The sequence below is a fragment of the Neophocaena asiaeorientalis genome, unplaced genomic scaffold (assembly GCF_003031525.2).
Source record: "Neophocaena asiaeorientalis asiaeorientalis breed wild unplaced genomic scaffold, Neophocaena_asiaeorientalis_V1.1 scaffold11, whole genome shotgun sequence".
Taxonomy (NCBI): Eukaryota; Metazoa; Chordata; class Mammalia; order Artiodactyla; family Phocoenidae; genus Neophocaena; species Neophocaena asiaeorientalis.
The window spans coordinates 7,143,566-7,166,039 of NW_020173124.1; the positions used below are offsets into that span (position 1 = coordinate 7,143,566).

Genomic DNA, 22,474 nt, shown 5'->3' on the forward strand with positions numbered 1-22,474 from the left:
GGCTCTATTTCTTCTTGAAATAACAATGTGAAATAACCTGTTTATTTTGTGCAAAGTTTTAGAAATGTCTGGGGTTTTTTTTTTGTTGTTTGTTTTAGTTCCTTTCCTAAAGATTATAAGATGCTGCCCTTTATGAATATATCAGTACTTTCTGTTATTTTAATATTTTTAAAACAATCCTGATAACTGCTATGTTTTTTTCCCCTCAGAGAGATTATCATTCAATAAGGGTAGTTTACATTATTCTTCCTTTAATATTAGAAAATATTCTAATATTATACTTTTATACCCTTCAGAGAACTTTCTAAAGTTGCTCCCTTTTGACACGGTAACATCAGTAAGTCTGGAGGTCTTGCTGTACCCGTGCCTTTTCAGGTTATTTGTAAAAATGTTAAAATTGATTTTACATCATTCATAAGGGAGACTGATTATTCATTCTTGTCTTTTGTGTATTCCCTTAAACCAATAACCAGTTTACTACTGTGGGACACTTTTAGTTGTGTGTTTAAATGTGATATTGTGAATTGTGGAAGGAAATCCAGGGATTGAATGTGTTTGGGGAGCTATTAGACAAAATTAGGTCAGAAAGGGGAATAGCATATAGGTAACAGTCATTCAAAGGGATGTGCCCTTTATTGTGCTCCTGTAGAGAAAACAGAAAGCTGTGGCCTGTGCTTATGCTCTAGTTGAGGAGAGAATTTTATATATAAATCAACAGTAAATGTTACAATATAGTTTATATTTAAGTGCTAAGTTGCATGAGAAACCAGCTGAATGCCAGTTGGGTAAGTAAGAAATCCCAAGACCAAGAAAAATCATCAAAAGGTAAAGGTATCCTGGAGAGCTTCATAAAGAAAACGAGACTTCAGTGAGCCTTGAAAGATGAATTAAAATTTAGATAGACGGGAAGGTGATTGCTGTGGGGTTGAGAGTTGGGGGAGGAAAGGTGAAGGTAGGGACAGGAGCTCAGATCGGGGGGACAGTGAGGTAGCATACTTGCGTTGAGCGGGATATGGATGTGCTTGGGGTGTAGGAGAGCGTGAGTGTGGGGGTGTGAAGCTTGTGGGCACGTGTGAGGAGACAGCATGTGAGGGCGTGTGGGGGTGTGTAAGAGGAAGGGGCGGGGGCGTGTGAGGGTGTGGTGGGGTATGAGAGAGGAGGGTGTGTGAGGAGACGTGTGTGTAGGGGTGTGAGAGGAGGGTGGGGGTGTGAGGGTGTGTTTTGGGGGAATGCGTGTGGGTGTGAGAGGAGGGTGTGTGTGGAGGGTGTGAGTGTGTGTTCTCTTCAAAGAGAAACATTTTTTACTGGAGTGAAAAATGTCTGAAGTACAAGGAAACCTTCAATATTCAAACATGCCTGTTAGTCATTGTGGTCATCTCATGTAGCATAGCCTCAAGTTAAGTGTTGGCCTATTTCTTCCTCCTTTTTTTTTTTTTTTTTTTTTTTTTTTTTTTTTACGGCATGTGGGATCTTCCCGGATCGGGATACGAACCCGTGTCCCCTGCATCGGCAGGCGGACTCTCAACCACTGCGCCACCAGGGAAGCCCTCTTCCTCCTTTTAATATTCTACCTGGTGATCTCTGTTACTTCTTTAATCAAAAATGTACTTTTAATCTCAAGTAACTCTACCTACCTGCTTTTTTTGAATTAGTCTTTGAGTAAAGTATACCTTGCCAGAGTGCTGAATTTAACAAGTCACTTCTGATTTTTCTGGTTCAAGCATTTACAACTTGAGAGCAGGTGTCACACTTTGTAAAGTTCTTTGGCCTATCCTAGTACCCTGTGGGCTGCCTAGGACAGAGATTTACCCTTTACACTTTGAGGCCTGCTGACCTGTCACTATGGAGGGACTCTGATACCATAGGTAATTATCCTACACCTTTTAGTTGCAAGAACTGTTTTCCCTGACTTTTTTCATTTATTTCTCCTGTTAATCCATTCACTCTATTGTGAAGACCCCACTTCTTCCTTCTTTCCTTTTAATGGGCTTCATTTTTTATTATTTCTCAGTATAGACTGCTTTCTGCATGTGTGCCATTCTTTTCCTTGAGTACCCTCTTCCTTTGACAGATATCTTTACTTTCCAAATATAGCTAGAATCTTTTTCATAAACTGCTTCTTTTCTGTGAAGCCTTTTCTAATTAATCCTTTTTATCCCTTTAAGTCTTCACATTCCTCATGTACTTTGTTTGCAATGAAGCAAAAATATTATTTTAAATAATTTCTAAATTTTTGGTATATCTGATATTCAGAATGGATTACAGATTCCCCAAGGGCAGAAAGGGACTATTTTATTTCTTTTGGTGTGTTTCCATAACACTTTGCTTACTCGGAGTGCTTAGATATGGGTATTGTCTGATGTTCGGAACTCCCCTCCTGTGCCCAGAGCACATACGTGGAAAGGTGTTTCCCCTGCAATGTTGCAACTTCTCATTCTTACACTTGTGGATTTTATGATATTAAGAATTTGTTAGGAAGACATTTGCTCTTTCCTTTTGGTCACTGTTGAGTAAATGCCGACAAGCTAGTACATTATTACTAAATTAATTGTTAATTACCTTCTGCTAATCACTTTCTTTAATTTTAATACCTAAATTCTAAGGACCTGAAGGGACATCAAGAAATAATTTAATTTGGTCTGCTTTTAAAGTCAGAGTTTTATTTAAATAAAGAGTTTTGTATCTTATCCTTCATAGGAGATTTTGCACAACATCTATCCTAGGTGCCTGTGCATTTATGTATATATGATGTATTTAATTATGAATAAATTTTTAAAGCTGATGTATCAATATTTTGTGAAAGAAAACAAAAAGGTAAAAAGCTGTGCTATCTGCTTCAGGTAAGTCCTAGCAAGAAAAAGTGTGGAACAGTTGCTTTTAAGCCTTGTACTATCTTTTTGGTTTCAGTGGAATTGAGCAGATATGTATTGAAAAACTCATTTTATAAATATTCTGAGGACTGAGTCCCCTACTTAACCATCTGTTAAGATTTCATTTTAAAGACAAACTTGCCTCCTGCTTTCGGGATCATCTTAGAACACTGCTCACAGTGCCATCTTCTTGCTCTTCTTCAAGATGAGATCTTGTTTATTTTTCTGCTCATTCTCTTCTCTTGTTACTTCACATTAACATTCCTTGTGACTTGATTTTGTTTGTTTGTTGGTCTTTGGCATGAGTAAGAGAGAAACAATTTAAGTAGCTGCTGTATTAGGAATTCTTACTGGTGAAGATTGCTAGCTCTCTGATGCAAGTTTTTTTTTTAATCCCAAGTAGTGGCAAACCTGATCACATACTTTCCATTTCCTCCTTTGAATCAGCATTGGAAACATAGAGCCCATGGTTTGGCGTGTACATATTCTACCCAGTAAAATTTAAATGATCGACAGTTAACTTCTTAAATGTGTCCTGCCTACCAGTTTTGCACCTATCAAAAAGGAGTCATACATTATTTCTCCACATTGAACACATTATGTAAAGCCCAATTAAAAGTAAAATATGCCTTGATGTAAAAAGCTTCTTATATCTTAATGGAAAGTTGGATTCCATGGATATTCAATATGTTAAGTAGTTGATTTAAAGCATTGGTAGCCTACATTGTGTTCTGCTTTATATTTTCAGAGTATTTCTCAAGAGAAACCTCTATCTTTTGTTTCTTTATCAGTCTGACATTAACAGATTGCCATGGTTTTTCATCTGATGTTTTGGTTTATCACTGCCACTTCTGAAAATTCAGGAAACTTGTCATTGATGCATCTCTTGGCTTATACAATTAAAGAAGTGTTGGTACGACTTCTTCCTTTGGCGGAATTGCTACCAGGTGACCATGGTAGGAATCTGAGTCACCTACTACTATGTCCAGGTCATCTGGTTGAGTAGGATATGTGACAGATGTTGTTAAATGCATCCTTTCTGAAAGTTATAATGATTTTCTTTCCTAATAGCATATACTTTAACTCCCAAAATCTTATTCATCTGTTTTTATGTATAGATATTTTAGTGATAGGAGTTTTACTTGTCTTTTTATGGTTTCTAGGATTTTCCTTTTTCTGTTGTTAGAGATAGCCATTGCGTCACCTTCTTGGGGGCACCTTTTATGTACAAAGGAGAAAAAGCAATGAGAAAAATTCCAGAGAATAATTTCCAAGTATAAGAGAGGACTATTTTTAGAATAGGCAGGGTGTTTTATGTGCCTCTGAGTAGCTCATTTACTTGACACCTAGCTTGTAGTTCCCACTTTGGAGACATCCATGGTAGCTTCATTTCCAGGTGATGTTCCTTAAACTGTGCATGTATATTATTTGTGATAAAGCATTTTTTTGGATTTTTTAATGGGGTGAACTAATTGTTATAGCTTTTAGGAGATGACTGAACAGATAGAGTGAGTATGTTCTAAGAAGATCACATATGGCATGTGTTACAGTGAGGGCATTGGGCCAATCAAGCTCAGGATGGTGGAGTGTCTAGAGCAGTGCTGCAAAAGAAATATAATGCAAGCCATACTGTGAGCATATAAATTACACAAAAATATAATTTTAGATTTTCTAGTAGCCACATTAAAAAACATTAAAAAAAGGTGAGATTAATTTTAATAATATACTTCATTTAATACATTTTATTAGAAATATTATTTCAACATGTAATCAGTATGAAAATTATTAAATTTTTTTGTACTAAGTCTTTGAAATCCAGTGTATATTTTACACTGACGGCACATGTTAATTCAGATTAGCCATCTTTCTAGTGCTCAGTCACCACACATGGCTAGTGGCTACTGTATTGGACAACTCAGGTGTCGTAGAGTGTTTGCTGAATCTCTAAGATGGACTTGGTGCAGGTAATTTTGTATGAAATGGTTTGTAACTTCAGGAGGGAGTCAGATTGAGAAACTGGTGTGAAACAACTTTGGTACATGGTGGGAAACCAGCTGGAAGATGAAAACAGCAGAGATTCAAAAGAAGGTGAAAATAGGAAATGGCAGGACTTGACAATGGCCAGTATTCTATAAGAAGAACAAAATAATTATCATTTTAAGGAAAACAGCTTTCCCAACTAAGGACTTTTTAGCCTAGGCTATGTCATTATAGTTTGGAGGAAAGCAGTAGCTACTCATAATGGCACCCAGGAAAAACCACTGAGATCAATGGGCAAAATTGATTGCAGAGAAATAGTGTGGGTGGCAGGGAGGCAGGGGAGGATGATTTACACTAATATAGTAGAGAGGAAGGGTCTGAGGTAAATGATTGATTTTTATGAAATAGGAACTGGACCAAGTTCTGTCCATACTGACTTAATAGCAAATGAAAGATTATGCAGAATACTATATCAGTATTTATTGCTTAAGCAGTGAGTAAGAGGACCTAGTGATAGGGACATTGGCCACAGTATGTTAGTGAGGTTAAGAGCTCATACTTTCAATTTTGGTCCAGTCCTGTCCTGACCATTAACTTTACGTTCCTTGGTGAGGTAAAACCACCCAAGCCTCAGTTTCTTCATCCATAAAATGGGCAGAAATAGCATCTACTTCATAGAATTACATGGATTGAATAAGATTATGTATTCAGGGACTTTGGCCAGTATGACACATCTTCCTGTTATTCCTCTTAGTTTGGAATATCCAGAGGGAGGAAAAAGAGACACTATAGTGTTTTCTTGGAATACATGCTTACACCACATCTTCTGAGCTATTACCCCTCAAAGCAGTTTTCAGAGTTTAGGTTGGTAACAGTTGATGAAATTTTCTTTATGCGTAGTTCCTATTAAGTGAAGAAAGACTTTCTAAGTCTTGTTTAGTGAATTGTTTGGATAGTGAAAAAAAGAACAGAAATCTGGAATTGAGTCACAGCTCCACCACAGTGACCTAATCACTTTATCTTTCTGGGACTCAATTAGAATTGAATTGATTAGTGTTTCTCCAACTCTGGTTTGAGGACCTCACAGCATTAGAATCACCTTGAGTACTGGATAAAAATGCAGTTTCTTGATCCCCACTGTAGACCCACTGAGTCAATCTCTGAGAGTAGAGCCAAGGAAGTTTTATTTTGCACTCAGGTGTAGCTGATCCACACCGCATCTAGTTTGAGAACCACCAGAAAGGATGATTCTGAGATCTTTTTTGAAAGTTCATTGTATTATAAGCCTAGAGTAGGAGTTGGATAGGAATAATGATATCTATTCCTATTTCCCCTGTAGGATTGTTGTGAGGATCAAGTAAGATATCTTTCAGTTTGTAAAAATAAGTTTAGGTGAAAAGATAATTAAATTTTAGACTCCTATAGATTGTAATACATTTTTTAAAAAATTTATTTATTTATTTATTTATGGCTGCATTGGGGCTTCGTTGCGGCGCGCAGGCTTTCTCTAGTTGCGGCGAGGGGGGGGTACTCTTTGTTGCGGTGCGCAGGGTTCTCACTGTGGTGGCTTCTCTTGTTGCGGAGCATGGGCTCTAGGCGCGCGGGCTTCAGTAGTTGTGGCACACGGGCTTAGCTGCTCTGTGGCATGTGGGATCTTCCTGGACCAGGGACTGAACCTGTGTCCTCTACATTGGCAGGCAGATTCTTAACCACCACGCCACCAGGGAAGTCCCTGTTCCAATTTTTTAATTTAGGCATTAAAGTGTTTAATACTAGAATAATAATATTAGGAATAATTTTTTAAAAGAATTTTTGTGATTCAGTTGTTTAGGTTGTCCTATTTAGGGATTATCTGTACTTTCATACTGTTCCATCAATTAAACCCTCTGCTCTCAACAAACAAAAAAACCACCCCCACTACTAGGGTGTTTTCTGGGGATAAAATATAATCCCCCATTTTTTCCATTTCCAGAGAGGGCAGACTGTTACTGGGTATATACTTTGTGTTGGTTATAGCGTTTCATGCTTTAAAACATTCTTATTTTGGTGTCTAATCCCTACACATAATTTAATATGTAGAAATGCTTATTAAATGGTTTTTAAGCATGCAGTGTGTTGACCAGACAGCACACTTTTAGAGAATTCAATTTAGTTGGTCTGGACTGGGGCCAGAAATGAGTGTTTCGGTGATTTAGATGGAGGTTGTTCATGGCCCACACTTTGAGAAGCATGGCTCTGTTTCTTGTTTCCTCTAGAGGCATAAATTTTGTAGGCACTGGCTGCACAACATAAATTAGGAATAGTTTGCTTCCAGCTTGAAAGTGAACATAAAAATATTGCACATTAGAACTCTACATGTGTTTGTGTATGTTTTTCCCATAGGAACTCAAGATGGTGTTAACACAGATGTCAAAATGAAGGGACAAATCTACCACCTGCAGGTTAAAGCTGTTTAATATCGCAGAAAACATTTTTATAAGAAAGAAAATCGTAGGACATTGTCGGATCTTGACTGAGTCTATACTTCTTAGCCTTCCTTTTAAAGTTAGTTTCAGGGATTCCAAAATGTTACCATCCATTAGTGAAAATTTAAGATTTTGTGGCAAAATAAATAGGGAAGCAGAAAATAAGATAGGCAGTGTGTAGTACTTCTGTTAGAAAAGCTGTTGAGCTTTATTGTATGCCTAGTACTGTGCTCCTGCAAGCATGATCTGCAACACTAGCGTTCACCTCTTGAACTGATTAAATGCCTTTATTCCCATGAACAATCCTCAGTTTTTGGTCCTTTTTCCTGTTTCTTATTTAAGCAGTCTGCTCAATCACTGTTACTTCTGTTTTTCTTGTAATATATCTCAATTTTTTTCTCTTACCCTGGCTTCTTGGTTTCCCTTTTTACTGTATGGTATAATTAATGAAATCGCTTATTACAGATTTAAAATTCCTAAGTACCAGACTAAGTAAAAAGTTAAAAATTGGTTTGATAAAACCCATTTTCTTTACTTACACCAGTGCTGCTGCCTTTTCTCTTAGGTATTTACTCCTAAACCTCTTCTCAAGTGTTAGGTATATGCTGTAAGTGATAAATTTATATTTGAAAAATGCTAATGTTAAAGAGAGATCATAGATTTTTGTGGCACCTAGGACATAATTTTCATCAGCTTATCACTTCCATTCTCTTCATCAGGCTTATGAGGCTTTTAATACCTATTGATACTTAAGTTCCTGTTGGGCTCAAACTTTTATTGCAGTCATTCCCTGTTCTTAGTTTGTTTTTAAAAAGCAAAATTGTTCTTCACTGAAAATTGGGGCAGGTGGGTATAAGTGCGAAATGGGAAGAGGGTGTGTAAATTCCACCAGGAATTGGTTTTCAGATTCAGTGAAGGCCAGGGATTAGAATTGTTGACCCCTGAGTCACCAGCCAGCCAGCTGCTTAACAGAGAACAACTCGGATGGTTGCAGTTGTTCCCCATGTCCTTTCAACTGCTTTTTATCTCCATCCTTTTCTTATCTCGGGTTGCTCCTGTCCCTTCTCCATCTCCTCAGTGCACAAATACATCACTGAGTATGAAAAAGGGCAACAACAGTAGCATTATTGCTAAAGTTTTTGTGTCTCTGAATTCCTTTGCTTTTTGCTACACGTCTGAACCCAGATTTCCATTTCTAGGGTAGCCCTAAACCTACACATTGGCCAGCTGTGTCCTTAATTAGTTTCTGGCACTGGAAAAGTAGCTTTTAACTTGGAGGAAAATGCCCTATATTTGAACTTTTTTGAATCTTATTTTGGTATCTTTCAGTGGCTTACTAATAAGAATTTTTTAACCTCATGTTTAAATGTTTCACAAATAAAAGACTGGGAACAGCCCTGATAGTTGTTAGGGTTCTGTGGATCTTTGTTCCGTAAGAAAATGGTAGATATAAACATTTCTGGGTGGGAGGATGTTGAAAAAATGATGGAATGGCACTCAGGGTGGGCCCAACAATTCTTTTTAAGACATTTAACGTACTAAACTTATTAGGACATAAGCAAGGATGTATCAATGTGTTAACCCCCTTCCACTATCAGATTTGAAAGTAAATAGGTTAACGTTATTTACTCTTCTTCAGTTCTACATTTCCAAGGTTGTCTGTCATACTCCTGAACGCAAAAAGTTCCTTTTACTATTAGTTTAAGTAAAGAGGAGTTTTTCTGGTTTTGTTAATGGGGTATGTAGGTGGTGGCTTATTAGAAAATAGTTTAATCATTCGTATAGAGGACTTCCGTGGCGGTCCAGTGGTTAAGACTCTGCGCTTCTGCTGCAGGGGGTGCAGGTTCGATCCCTGGTCAGGGAACTAAGATCCCGCATGCTGGGTGTCGCAGCCACACACACACACAAATCATTCATTAGATAGGAAATCTTACCAGCTATTGATTATTGTTGTAGTAGACATACCTTGTTTTCAATGTAAACATGACATTTCAAATGCAAGTTATATTAGCGAAGGTGATAAAATTTGTGGACTATGAGTAGTGTGCTTTATAGAGGTTTATATGAAAGCTTTCTGAAGGAGACTAGTCTAGAATGTCTATGTTCTGCTCTTCCTTTGATACTTGATGAAAACTGTTAGTGCTACATTTATCGTGCTGCTCTTTTACTCTTTGAAAACCAAATTTCTTAACTACTGCACGGATATAGCATATTTTACAAATTGAAAGTTTGTGGCAACCCTGCGTTGAACAAGTCTAGCGGTGCTGTTTTTCCAGCAGCATTTGCTCACAGCGTGTCTCTGTGTCAAGTTTTGGTAGTATTCACAATATTTCACACTTTTTCATTATTTGTTATGCTGATCTGTGATCAGTGATCTTTGATGTTACTGTTGTAATTGTTTTGGGGCACCACAAACTGTACCGATACAAGACGGTGAAACTAATTGTTAAATGTTGTGTGTATTCTGACTGCTCTACCAATCAGCTGTTCCCTCATCTCTCTCCCTCTCCTTGGGCCTCCTTATTCTCTGAGACACAACAATATTGAAATTAGGCCAATTAATAACCTACAGTGGCCTCTTAGTGTTTAAGTGACAGGAAGAGTCACACATCTCTCACTTTAAATCGAAAGCTAGAAATGATTAAGCTTAGTGAGGAAGGCATGTTGAAAGCTGAGATAGGCCAAGAGCTAGGCCTCTTGTGCCAAACAGCCAAGTTGTGAAAGCAAAGGAAAAATTCTTGAAGGAAATTAAAAGTGCTACTCCAGTGAACACACAAATGATAAGCAAAACAGCCTTACTGCTGACATGGAGAAAGTTTCAGTGGTCTGGGTAGAAGATCAAACCAACCACAATATTCCTTTAAACCAGAGCCTAATCCAGAGCAAGGCCCTAACTTTCTTCAGTTCTCTGAAGGCTGAGAGAGGTGAGGAAGCTGCAGAAGAAAAGTTTGAAGCTAGCAAAGGTTGGTTCCTGAGTTTAAGGAAAGAAGCTGTCTCCATAACATCAAACTGCAAGGTGAAAGCAGCAAGTGCTGATGTAAAAGCTGCAACAAGTTTTCCAGAAGATCCAGCTAAGATAATGCATGAAGGTGACTACACTAAAGAACAGATTTTCAGTATAGACAAAACAGCCTTCTATTGGAAGAAGAGGCCATCTAGGACTTTCATAGCTAGAGAGGAGAAGTCAGTGCCTGGCTTCAGAGCTTCAAAGGACAGGCTGACTCTCTTATTAGGGACTAATGCAGCTGGTGACTTGAAGTTGAAGCCAATGCCATTTACCATTATGAAAATCCTAGGGACCTTAAGAATTATGCTAAATCTATTCTGCTTGTGCTCTATAAATGGAACAACAAAGCCTGGACATCTGTTTACAGCATGGTTTACTGAATATTTTAAGCCCACTATTGAGACCTATTGCTTAGGAAAAAAAAAAAAGATTCCTTTCAAATATGACTGCTCACTCACAATGCACCTGGTCACCCAAGAGTTCTGATGAAGATGTTCAATGAGATTATGTTGTTTTCATGCCTGCTAATGCAGTATCCATTTTGTGGCCCATGGATCGAGGAGTAATTTCAATTTTCAGGTCTTATTATTTAAGAAATACATTTCATAAGGCCGTGGGTGCTATAGATAGTGAGTGATTCCTCTGATGGATCTGGGCAAAGTAAGTTGGAAACCTTCTGGAAAGGATTCACCACCATTCTAGCTGCCATTAAGAACATTTGTGATTCATGGGAAGAGGTGAAAATATCAACATTAGCAGGAATTTGGAAGCAGTTGATTCCAGCTCTCACAGATTGAGGGGCTTGGGGTTCAAGACTTCAGTGGAGGAAGTAACTGCAGATATGGAATTAGCAAGAGAACTAGAATTAGAAGTGGAGCCTGCAGATGTGACTGAATTGCTGCAGCCTCATGATAAAACTTGAATGGATAAGGACTTATTTCTTGTGGATGAGCAAAGAAAGTGGTTTCCTGAGATGGGATCTACTCCTGGTGAAGACACTATGATGATTGTTGAAATAACAGCAAAGTATTTAGAATATTGTATAAACTTAGTTTATAAAGCAGCTGCAGAGTTTGAGAGGATTGACTCCCATTTTGAAAGAAGTTCTGTTGTGGGTAAAATGCTATGAAACAGCATTGCCTGCTACAGAGAAATCATTCATAAAAGGAAGAATCAATTGATGTGGCAAACATCATTGTTGTCTTATTTTAAGATAGTGCCAGAGCCACCCAGAGATTCAGCAACCACTCGCCTGATCAGTCAGCAGCCATCAACATCAAGGCAAGACCCTCCACTGGCAAAAAGATTATGACTCACTGAAGGCTTAGGTGATGGTTAGCATTTTTTAGCAGTAAAGTATTTTTTACTTAAGGTATGTACACTGTCTTTTCAGGCATATTGCTTTTTGTACAGTTAATAGACTACAGTATAGTGTAAACATAACTTTTATATGCACTGGGAAGCCAAAAAATTTGTGCGACTTGGTTTATTGCGATAGTCACTTTGTTGCAGTTATCTGGAACCCGAACCCCGATGTATGCCTGTACAGAGAAGTATGAATACTTATAGTAAAAATTATTGCCTGTAGTATATATATTTTGTTCCATTAAGTTGTGGAGGGAAAATTTCATTGAGATACTATTAATAATTCTTTTGTGGTAAGTAACAAAGAACAAAATTGTTAGATTTGGGCAGTATTAATATAGCAAGTCTATTAAAGTGTTCAAGAAAAAAAATGTTTTCTTCAAGTTTAGAAGAGATTTGAAGGAAATGTTTTAAAATTGTAAACATGAAAGATTTAGATAGAATATACTTTGTAATATTAAATAAGAATGAGTGTGTTAATCTGGTTTTTACTATTCCTGCTACTCTTTTATAAGATTCAGACAAGCCAACAACATCTAAAACAACTTTGGTAGTTGTTGAAAGGTATTATATGGATGTGTTTATCTTTAAAATGGGCAAACATGACTTTTACAAATACAGCTTTTACAACTTTTACACAAGAGGCCAGTAACTGTAACCTAGAATCAAATATTCATTTGATTTAGAATGTTTACCTGAAATTTTTGCTTAGTTTTCTCTGGGTTTTAGAGGAAGGGTGCATGTTTTGTATTGTTGTGATTTAGGGATTTTTTTTAAAGGGTTATTCGTTTTAAGGGCTTTCCCCTTTTCTCTTTATGAATGAATTAAGTAGCAAATGAATCATTTTTGGAGGGTAGGGTAATAGTTATAGAAATATCATAGAAAATTAACTGAGTATTTTAATTTTTTAAGAGCTAAAAGATCAGTAGTTTCTTAAGAGTGAAGCTGGTAAATATATGTGTTTTTAAAAACTTACTAAATATAATCAAACTGTGTTCTCAGTTGTTTGAGAACTATTTCCAAATTAAGAGTTGATATTTTGCCTTTTTTCATTTCATGATCTGGTAACTCTTATTAAACCTCTTTGTATTGAACTAGATCTACAATTAAGTGAATTAAAAACTAAAATTTGTAAGGGCTTTATTTACAGAGGTTTTGCTTGCCTCCTTTATAAAAGGAAATTCTATTTCAAATTTGGTGTTCTCTTTGGGCCTCTAAAATTTTGTTAAGGCTTTTTAAGAGAGAGGTTTGAGAAATTTATGTTTTCTTCAAACCCTGGTCTGTATAAAAGTAGATATATACTTATTTTGGACCTATATGAGGAAAATCAGTCACTTATGAGTTAACAGTGTTAAAATACATTTTAGGCGGTTATCTTAGTAATTTTTCAGGAATTAACATTAGGAGTCCTTAGATAACCAGTGGTTAAATGTTGACATCTGCTTTTATTCTCCTTCTCACACCCACGTATGCACACACTGTGTCTAGTGTTACAACGTACAGTGTTTATATTTTTATTTTATACAACATAAGTTCTGTTTTTAGTTTATATTACTTTAGCTAGGTGGACAGAATCTTGAACTGTTTGTCAGACTGATAGTACTGGGTATAACAGGCAAGGGAAATTGCCAGAAAGTGTTTGTGTTTTCCTTTGGAAGTGATTGTTTGGTGGTAGGAAGGTGCTTAGTTTAAAAAAATAAAAATAAAAATAGATTGACAGGTCCTAAAATGTTGCATTGCCATCCAGAAATTTTATTTGAAAATTTATTCTCCTTCCTCATATTTCTAACTTGTTTATCAGAAGTCTTTTGGGACATTGTGGACTTTACTTTTTTTTCCTAATACTTAAAAACAGCCCAGGGCAGCCAAATAGGGAAGGTGACTGTGATGTTTATTAATATAGAAAAGAAAGGAATACCAGAAGACCTTTGATGTGTTTATAGATGCATAAAAACAAATTATTTAAATGAGTTTTAAAGAAATTACACAACACATAGAAGTAATAAACAAGAATTTTTAAATTCTTCTCTTCTAAGTACTAAGCATCTTAGTTATAAATATGAAGGCCATTGGTGATTTTTAAAATAAGGCTAGTTGTGACATAGCTGTTATTTAATATAGTGAGTTTTCAGTTTGTATTCTTGTCCTTTAATAGAAGTGTACTGCTATTTAAAACTTCTCTAATAAGTATTGCTGATTTTCTTCAGTTGCTGGTTTTAAGTTGCCAGATGTTACTTTGATGAAAACTTTGTGATGAGTTGTTTTGTTTTGTTTTGTTTTTTTAAGTTTCTCACTCTTAATACTGCTGGTTCCTCAAGGGTAATATTTCACATTACTTTCATAGCAGTTGAAGTGATCCGTTTTTACATCAGAGTTTGATGATTTACTTAAAAAGAAAGCCTGCATTTTCCCAAGTAAATGAAGCACTAAAACCCCTTAATGTACCTAGTGTCTTTTCAGAGTAATTGAGACTTGTAGGTTGTTTTTAGTAGAAACTACTTTGTGTGTGTGTGTGGGGAGGGGTTCCTTAATCTATTTTAGGATGTCTGTTCTGAGAATTTACCTTTATCTCTTATTCTTCTAAGTTTATGCCCAGTTTTGGCTTTTGTGCAATTGAAAAAATAGTCCATTTGTTCTGATGGGAGTATTGGCCTCTAGCTGCAGTCAACGTGATCTCCCTGTTCCCCCCAAAATGAACATCTAATATCAGAAACCTGTTTTATACGGTCTAGGTAATCTTGTATCTGCTTGTACCTGTTTTGATGTAATTTGTATTTTGAATGAGTGCCAGAGAACTGCATAGAATTATTTCAATCTTGAGATCTGGGCATTTATAGGTAGCCCACACATTTTGTGGCTATAGGCAAAACCACTTTTCTGTTGTGCCTTATCTTTGAAGATACCTTGCTTATCCCGGACAATACATACCTTTCATGACAGTAAGAACATAACATCAGAAGGAGAGTTAGCAAAAAAGGGAAACATAGGGTAAATATATATGGAATAAAGCTTTATTTTGTAAGATGATGTAAGCTAAACATTTATCAACAGCCAGATACCTAATTCAGGTCACTTACATCTTACTTTCTTACACTTAGACCAAATAGGAGACTGTATAAAGCAAAAACTTGATCTCCATATCCTAATTTGCCAGTCCTTTTGATACCTGTGGCCATCTGATAAGCATGGATATTACAGACTCCTGGTTTTTATTGGGTAGTTAGTATGGCTTGCTGAGTTTCCTTCCATTCCAACACAGTTTACTGATTTTCAGGTTAATCTTAAAAATATAACTTCTGTTCTTAACTTTTGTTGTCTTGCAAATCTGCCTTGATTATACCCAATACTGAAGAATATGGAACGTTCATGTTTAGCGAAAGCAATCTTGTCAAACACTGATTAACCACAGCCCTGTTTATTTGATCATGATCTTCGCTGTCTCTGTTTAGCTCAGTTCTGTCTCTTTCCTTAATAGTCCTGCTTTAGTCCCCTTTCCTCCATAAAACCTTCTTTTTTCATTTCCTTGTTAATTGATTGATATAGTGCATGTTTATTGAGTGCCTGTACTGTGCCAGGTACTGCTGATACAGCAATGATAGTAGGGCTTGTTCTGGAAGCTCATAGTCTAGTGGAGGTCCAGGTTATCATCTCCAAAGTCCTACTGCATTTATTTATAGCCCTTATCTTGGTGTTTTACAGTACAAGCATATGATCAGTTTTTTTCATCTGTATATGTTCAACATAAAAGCAAAGTTTTCTTCAAAGATTATTCCCAGAAAAAGTCATTTTATATTTGAGACTTTGCAAAGTTTTTAATATTTTGAGGCTCTTGCTCAATAATTTTATTTTGAATAGAAGAATAATGTTTGTAGAAGACAGGCTTGAAATGATGCCAGTCAGTGCTAGTTTTGAATTTTTATGGAAGTTTCCTGAGGGAAAAGGGAAAAGGGGAATAAAGAGTTCAAACAGATAAGAAGTTATTCTTGGGAGGGTTGATTAACTATCATAATTTGTTGTAAACTATTCACAAAGGTTGTAAAAAAAAAAACCTTTAAAATCTCACTTTTAAGAGCAATATTGTAAGTACTTTATGAACATCACAATATATACCTATAGAGCAATGGGAAAAAAACAGTGTCTTAGTATTACGGGAGTGGAAGTTTGTGGCTTGGAGAAACATTTCCAGTGAAAATATTCTATATGACTTCAAAAAGTGCTGTTTCTCAAACAACTTAAACGGAAATGAAGATAATTCAAGTTTTGTTACTTTTAAATGACTCAAAAAGAAGGTAATGAGATGACACTTGTTGAAAGACGTATGTGAAGTTTGAACAAAATTGTTTTTAAAAGTTTTGTGCTTCATGATTTTAAAACATTCATAAAACTAAATTAATGAGTTAAAATAAGTATACATTAGGCTTTTCATACAAATATAGAAAGGTTTGTATATTTCAAGTTGGTCAAAAGATTTTTAAAATATCTTCTCATTGGGGAAAATTAGGGTATCCGTCATATTGAGGGTTGCATGAGGGTTGTATCAATGTTTTGATACAATTTTATTTTATTTGTACTATAAAATGTTTTTGATTAAAAGCATCATTCAGTTTGATCTGCCTTCCATAGCTGATTCTCTTTGGACATGTGTTCTACCCCTAGAGTGGTGGGAAGCAGTGACATGTGAAGGGAAAACAAGAATTGCTTTTCATGTTGTATTTATTATTTTTGAAACTTCATTAACCCTTCCTAGCAGACTAAGTTGCCTTTGGGAGGCACAAGGTTAGGGAAGGCATTCAGTAGTAGCCTGTTTATACTGTGTTCTCAATGACTTGTTGATAGTTTCAGACAGCATTAAAATACTTTTCCAGAAGTGAGCCTCAGATTTGTAAGTTGTCAAAACAGTTCTTTTCTTTCTGTTTAATGTTGGTTGCATACCGTAGGAAAATTGTGATAGGATGAGGCTGGTCACAGGACCGTGAAAAACAGTGTCATCTTAATCAGATAAGAAATTAATACAGTTCATAATTGTAAAAGACTCTTTAATTCCATCTATCTGTTTCAAAGGAGATGGGGGTGCAGTAGTAGTTGGTGGATTTTTTTTTTTTTTTTTTTTTTTTTTTTATTCAAGCATCGGCAGGTGGACTTTCAACCACTGCGCCACCAGGGAAGCCCTAGTTGGTGGATTTTTAAAATTCAGTTGTCACATCACATTTTTACATTTTAATCATTCATTAAGTACTGTTTATGTTTGGAGGGCAAGTAAGACAGTCTTAGATCCAATAGCATTCTGATGTATGAAAGGACTTACATAGACAACTAACTAAAAACAATGAATAAATATAAAATATTTTATATTGGATTGCAAGTAGTGTGCATTTTGTGGGAAGGAGGAGTTCTGATGAGAAAACTTGAAAATTGTCACATATGTGAGATTTAGCCTGGGAGGCTTTTTGCAAGAGCTGGGCTTTCAGAAACTGTTAGATAGATTGCAAAGGGGAGGGCATTTAAGAAATATTTGCTTGAACCATGTCCACTGTTCCAGCACCATTTATTGAAAAGGCTATCTCTCCTCCTTTAAAATTCTTTTGCTCATTTGTTAAAAATTAATTGGGCATATTCGTATGGGTCTGTTTCTGGGTCCTCTATCTGTTCCACTGCTCTTTGTGTCTTTGTCTCCACCAGTAGTACCACACTGTCATGCTACTGCAACTATATGGTAAGCCTTAACACCAAGAAGAGTGATTTCTCCCTTTATTATTCTTTTTCAACACATTAATAAGCTCTTTTAGGTGTCTACAAAGAAATTTGCTGAGATTTTGATGTGAATTGGATTAATCCTATATATCAGTTTAGGGAAAATTGACATCTTTATTATGTTGACTCTTCCAATCCATGAGTACAGTATGTCTCTCCAAGTGTTTAGGTCTTCTTTGATTTCTTTCATCAACATTTTATAACTTTTCATCATAAAAATCCTATATATGTTTTATTAGACTGTATGTATTTTATTTTCTTAGGAGCAATTGTAACTGGTACTTTTAATTTTTAATTTCAGTTCCACTTGTTCATTGTCAGTATAAAGAAACACAGTTGATTTTTGTGTGTTGATTTGTATTCTGTGATCTTACGGAACTCACTCACTAGTTCTACCATTTTTTTTTGTTTGAAGATTCCTTGGAATTTCCTAAATAGACAGTCATTTCATCTGCAAATAGAAACAGTTTTATATCTTCTTTTCCAATCGGTATGCCTTTAATTTCTTTTTCTTGCCTTATTGCAAGAGCTAAAACTTTCAGTACTGTGTTAAATAAAAGTGGTGGGAGTAGACATTATTGCCTTGTTTCTGATATTAGAGGGAAAGCATTCAGTCTTTCACCATTAAGTATGATGTTGGCTGTAGGTTTTTTTTGTAGGTGCTGTTTGTGACTTTGGGGGAGTTTCCATCTATTCCTGTTATACTGATAGACTATATGATTTTTCTCTTTTAGTTTGTTTATTTGGCAGATTGCATTTACTGATTTTTGAATATCAAACCAACCTTACATGCCTGGAATAGATTGTACTTGGTTGTGATGTATTACTTTGAAAAAATACAGTTTTGGATTTTGTTTGCTAAAATTTTCCTGAGAGCTTTTACATCTAAGTTAGTGAGAGATACTGGTCTGTATTACCCCTCTTCTTTTTTGTTCTGTCTTTGGTTTTTGTATCAAGGTAATACTGGCTTCAGAAAATTAGTTAAGTAGTCCCTCTTCATCTTTTTCTGGAAGAGATTGTGTAAAATTAGTGTTGGTGTATTATTTTAATACTTCATGCTTTCAAAAAACAAAACCCTAATTGTCCTCAGATGCAGTTGCAGTAGGTAAAATTTACTTTTTCCTCATGGGAGGAGTATTTCAGATTTTGAGTATGACTTTTACAGGCCTACTTCATGGCCAAATGTTCTAACAAATTTCAGGTCCTGTGTATTTCTTTTTTTTTCTTTCTTAAATGGTAGGAAAAATGAAATGGTCAGTGTGAGTCATTATGTATAAGCAGTACTTTAGTAATAGAACTATTATCTAAAATAATTCTGATACTAAATTCTGTGAATAGACTTACTGATTTGCTATAACTTGCCTGAGTGTGAGTTATGAAACTATGGAATTATCCATAACAATTATGGATTTATTAGGGAAATTGAATCAAATATGGAAACAAAGCTGTGAAAGGTTTGGTAACTTGTTCAAGGTCACAGTTTGTAAACTAAATTCCAAGTTCAGGTCACAGTCTACTAAGCCAGTGGTACTTCACTGGGGAGGAACATTAGATCACCAGTGGGTCTTTGCCAAAAGGAGAAGAGAAAACATACATACAATATCTATACATCTATATATTTCCCCGCTGCCCCCCACGTACTTTTCAACTACTCATTCCTAGGGCATACAAAATGGCACTCAAACATGAATTCAAGAAAACACATAGGGGATTCTGATGCACATCATTTGTTAAGAACCATTATAATAAACCCTGCACACAGACCTTTTATGTTCATTTATTTCTTTTGAAAGTCATATTAACTATTTGGAATTACTTTGTTAGAATAAACCTATGGTAGAAATTTAAAGTTTCAGAAAATTTTAAATTGGGAGATGCTCTTAAAAACTAGTAAATATAGGTAACTTTTGTCATCCTTTTTAGAACTACACCTTTAAAGTCACTATGTGAGCTTAACATAAAAATACATATAACTTGGTTTATTTTTACAATTATCATGTTATCATATTTAGTGGTCAGTTGGAGACGTGATGGATAGAGACTGATTACCCAATCAGCTTGAGGAGGGGGGTGGCAAGGTTGTCAGTTTTCCCCGTTAAGCAGTTTTCTTTCTATCTATGGATAATATCAATCAAGTGATAGTCTAGATCTAGAAAATCATCTGAAATCTTAACTTACCATTAAATATTAAGAAGTAGGGCTAGAAGTATTAAAATAAATAAAGAAAATAGTCATTTGTTTATCTTTTTTCAAGACCAGAAGTGACAAAGAAAAGATACTGATGTTTTCCCGCTTCCTTCTGTACTAATTTCAAAACCCTTTACCTCAAAATCTTTCTCAGTACATGGCTCCTGGCAGCCACTCTTAATTGATTGGAATTGACGCCAAAGATAAAACCTATTTGGCATTTTTGTTATAGGCAATGTTGGGAGGTCAGTTTTATTTAGTTCAAGTGTTGTTCCTATGCTTCAGTGGAGTCTTCTTTTGGAAATTAAAAATAATTAATAGTGGTTTTTAACATGAATTACACAAGTGATAGTTCACAGAAGACTCCTCCCCAACAAACGAAACAAACGAAAGGCAGGTTAGCTAGACTGTGGAAATTAGGGTGTTGTTTCGAGAGGTAGCTGACCAGGACTTCCCTGGCAGTCCAGTGGTTAAGACTTCACCTTCCACTGCAGGGAGTGTGGGTTCGATCCCTGGTCGGGGAGCTAAGATCCCACATGCCTCGCTGCCAAAACACCAAAACTTAAAACAGAAGCAATATTGTAACAAGTTCAATAAAGACTTTAAAAATGGTCCACATCAAAAAAAGAAAATCTTAAAAAAAAAAAGAGGTAGCTGACCACACAGCCTGTGGGCCAAATCCAGCCTGTGAACTAAGAATGATACTTACATTTTTAAATGGTTGGAAAAAAAAAAAAATCAAAAAAAGAATAGTATTTTGTGACATGTAAAAATTACATGAAATTTAATTTTCACTGTCTGTAAATAAAGTTTTATTCGAATGTAACAATGCTTATTCATTTACTGTCCTCTGGATGCTTTTGTGCTACAGTGGCAGAATTGAGTAGTTGTGAAAGAGACCATATGGCCTGGAAAAGCTAAAATATTTACTCTCTGGCCCTTTACAGAAAAAGTTTGCCATCCCCTGTTTTGAGATAATGTGGGCAGAGTATGATTGCTTTGTGGTTATTTAGTAAAGGAGGAAACTTAATTTGCTGTTATTTTCAACAGGTTTCTGAAAAGGAATAAAATTTACAAAATGGCTACTGTTTATATACAGATGAATAGTAGTAGCAGCCCTTCTTTTATAAAATACGATGGACATAGAGTTACCAGCCATAGTTTACATGTCCGCTCACACTATTATTTCTTCCGTAGTTGAGGAGTCCACAGCACCATTACTGCCACAGATTTTATCAGCTTATAATTATATCTCTGTGCTAGAGCACTGTAGAGCAGCAGTTCTCAAACTTTTTGGTCTCGGAACTTCTTTAGACTTACCCCAAAGAGTTTTTATGTGGTTTGTATCTGTAAGTATTCATCATATTAGAAATTAAGGCAGAAAATTTTTTAAAAAGTTATTTAGAAGTGACAATAAATCCATTATATGTTAACAAAAGAATAGATTTTTATGAAAAATATTTTCCAAGACAACAAAAAAAATTAGTGAAATTGTTACAGATCTCTTTATAATTGTTTTAGTAGAAGACAACTGGATTCTTATATCTGTTTTTTCCACTCAGTTCGTGATACAACAATCTGTTGTGTTGTTTTGATATGAAGGAAATTTGGCCATACACAGATATATAGTTAGAAAAGTGAGGAATATTTTAATCCTTTTTTAAGATAATTGTGGATTATTAGTGATATTGAATATCTTTTTATGTAGTATTTCCCGTTCATATCTCTTTGATAAAGCATGTCTTTGAATCTCTTGTTCAGTTTTTAGAAATTGGGCAGTATGTTTTCATATTGTTGAGTTGTGAGAGGTCTTTATATTTTCTGAATATCAGTTATTTTTAAGGTATATACTTTGCAAGTATTTGCTCCCAGTCTGAATTTTTTTCCTTAACTTTCAAAGAGAAGTTTCAATTTTAATGAAGTTCAACTTACCAGTTTTTTCTTTTGTAGCTCATGTGTTTTAAGAAATCTTTCATAATTTAGGGTCACCATATTTTTCATTTTTTTCTAGAAATTTTATAGTTTTAGGTTTTATTTTGAGTTTGTGATGTGTTAAGAGTTAATTTTTGTATATAGCATGAGCTATGAGTTGATATGAGGTGAGGTTCTTCGTTTTGCATATAGATGTTCAGTTGTTCCAGCGTCAGTTGTTGACTTTCTCTGCTAAATGCATTGGTACCTTTGCTGTGTATCAATTGACCGTATGTGTATGGGTCTATTTCTGGATTCTCTGTCCTGTCCCGTAGGTTCGTGTGTCTGTCTTTTCACTAAGACCACACTGTCTTGATTGCCGAAGCTTTAGTAAAAGTCTTAAAAACAAGTAATATGGGGAGTTCCCTGGTGGTCCAGTGGTTAGGACTAGGCGCTTTCATTGCCATGGCCCGGGTTCAACGCCTGAGTGGGGAACTAAGATCTCTCACAAGCCACGCAGTGCGGCCAACGAAAAAACAAACAGTATGAATTCTGTTTTGTGCATCTTTTTCAGAATTATTTTGGGTATTCCAGTTCCCTTGCTTTTCCATGTAAGACAAGAGATAGTTTCTTAAAAGTTAGTTACAGTGTGGAATCTGAAACCGCTAATGAACTTTTTGTCCTCTGTAACATTAAAATCTACTTGGTTATCTTGAACTTTGTATGGATTTTTTGCCCATGAGTGTTTTTCAAACGTCATACATAATTCACTTGGAAAATATTGGTTCTCTGAATTATATAGACTTTCTAAATATTGGCACATCTCATTATTCTGTATTTAGAAGTCACATTTGTTAATATCACCACTCATCAGAAATTCTTTAAGTATTGGGAAGGTGTCAGGCTAATGGTGGTGGTAAATACAAATTTCCCAAAAT

The 22,474-nt window shown here is 35.6% G+C and overlaps 1 protein-coding gene across 2 annotated transcripts in view; it reads left to right on the forward strand.

The window, feature by feature from the left end:
- The window catches only part of ACVR2A (activin A receptor type 2A), an 83,245-nt gene that overhangs the window by 24,048 nt on the left and 36,723 nt on the right, over window positions 1-22,474 (forward strand). The window lies entirely within an intron of this gene.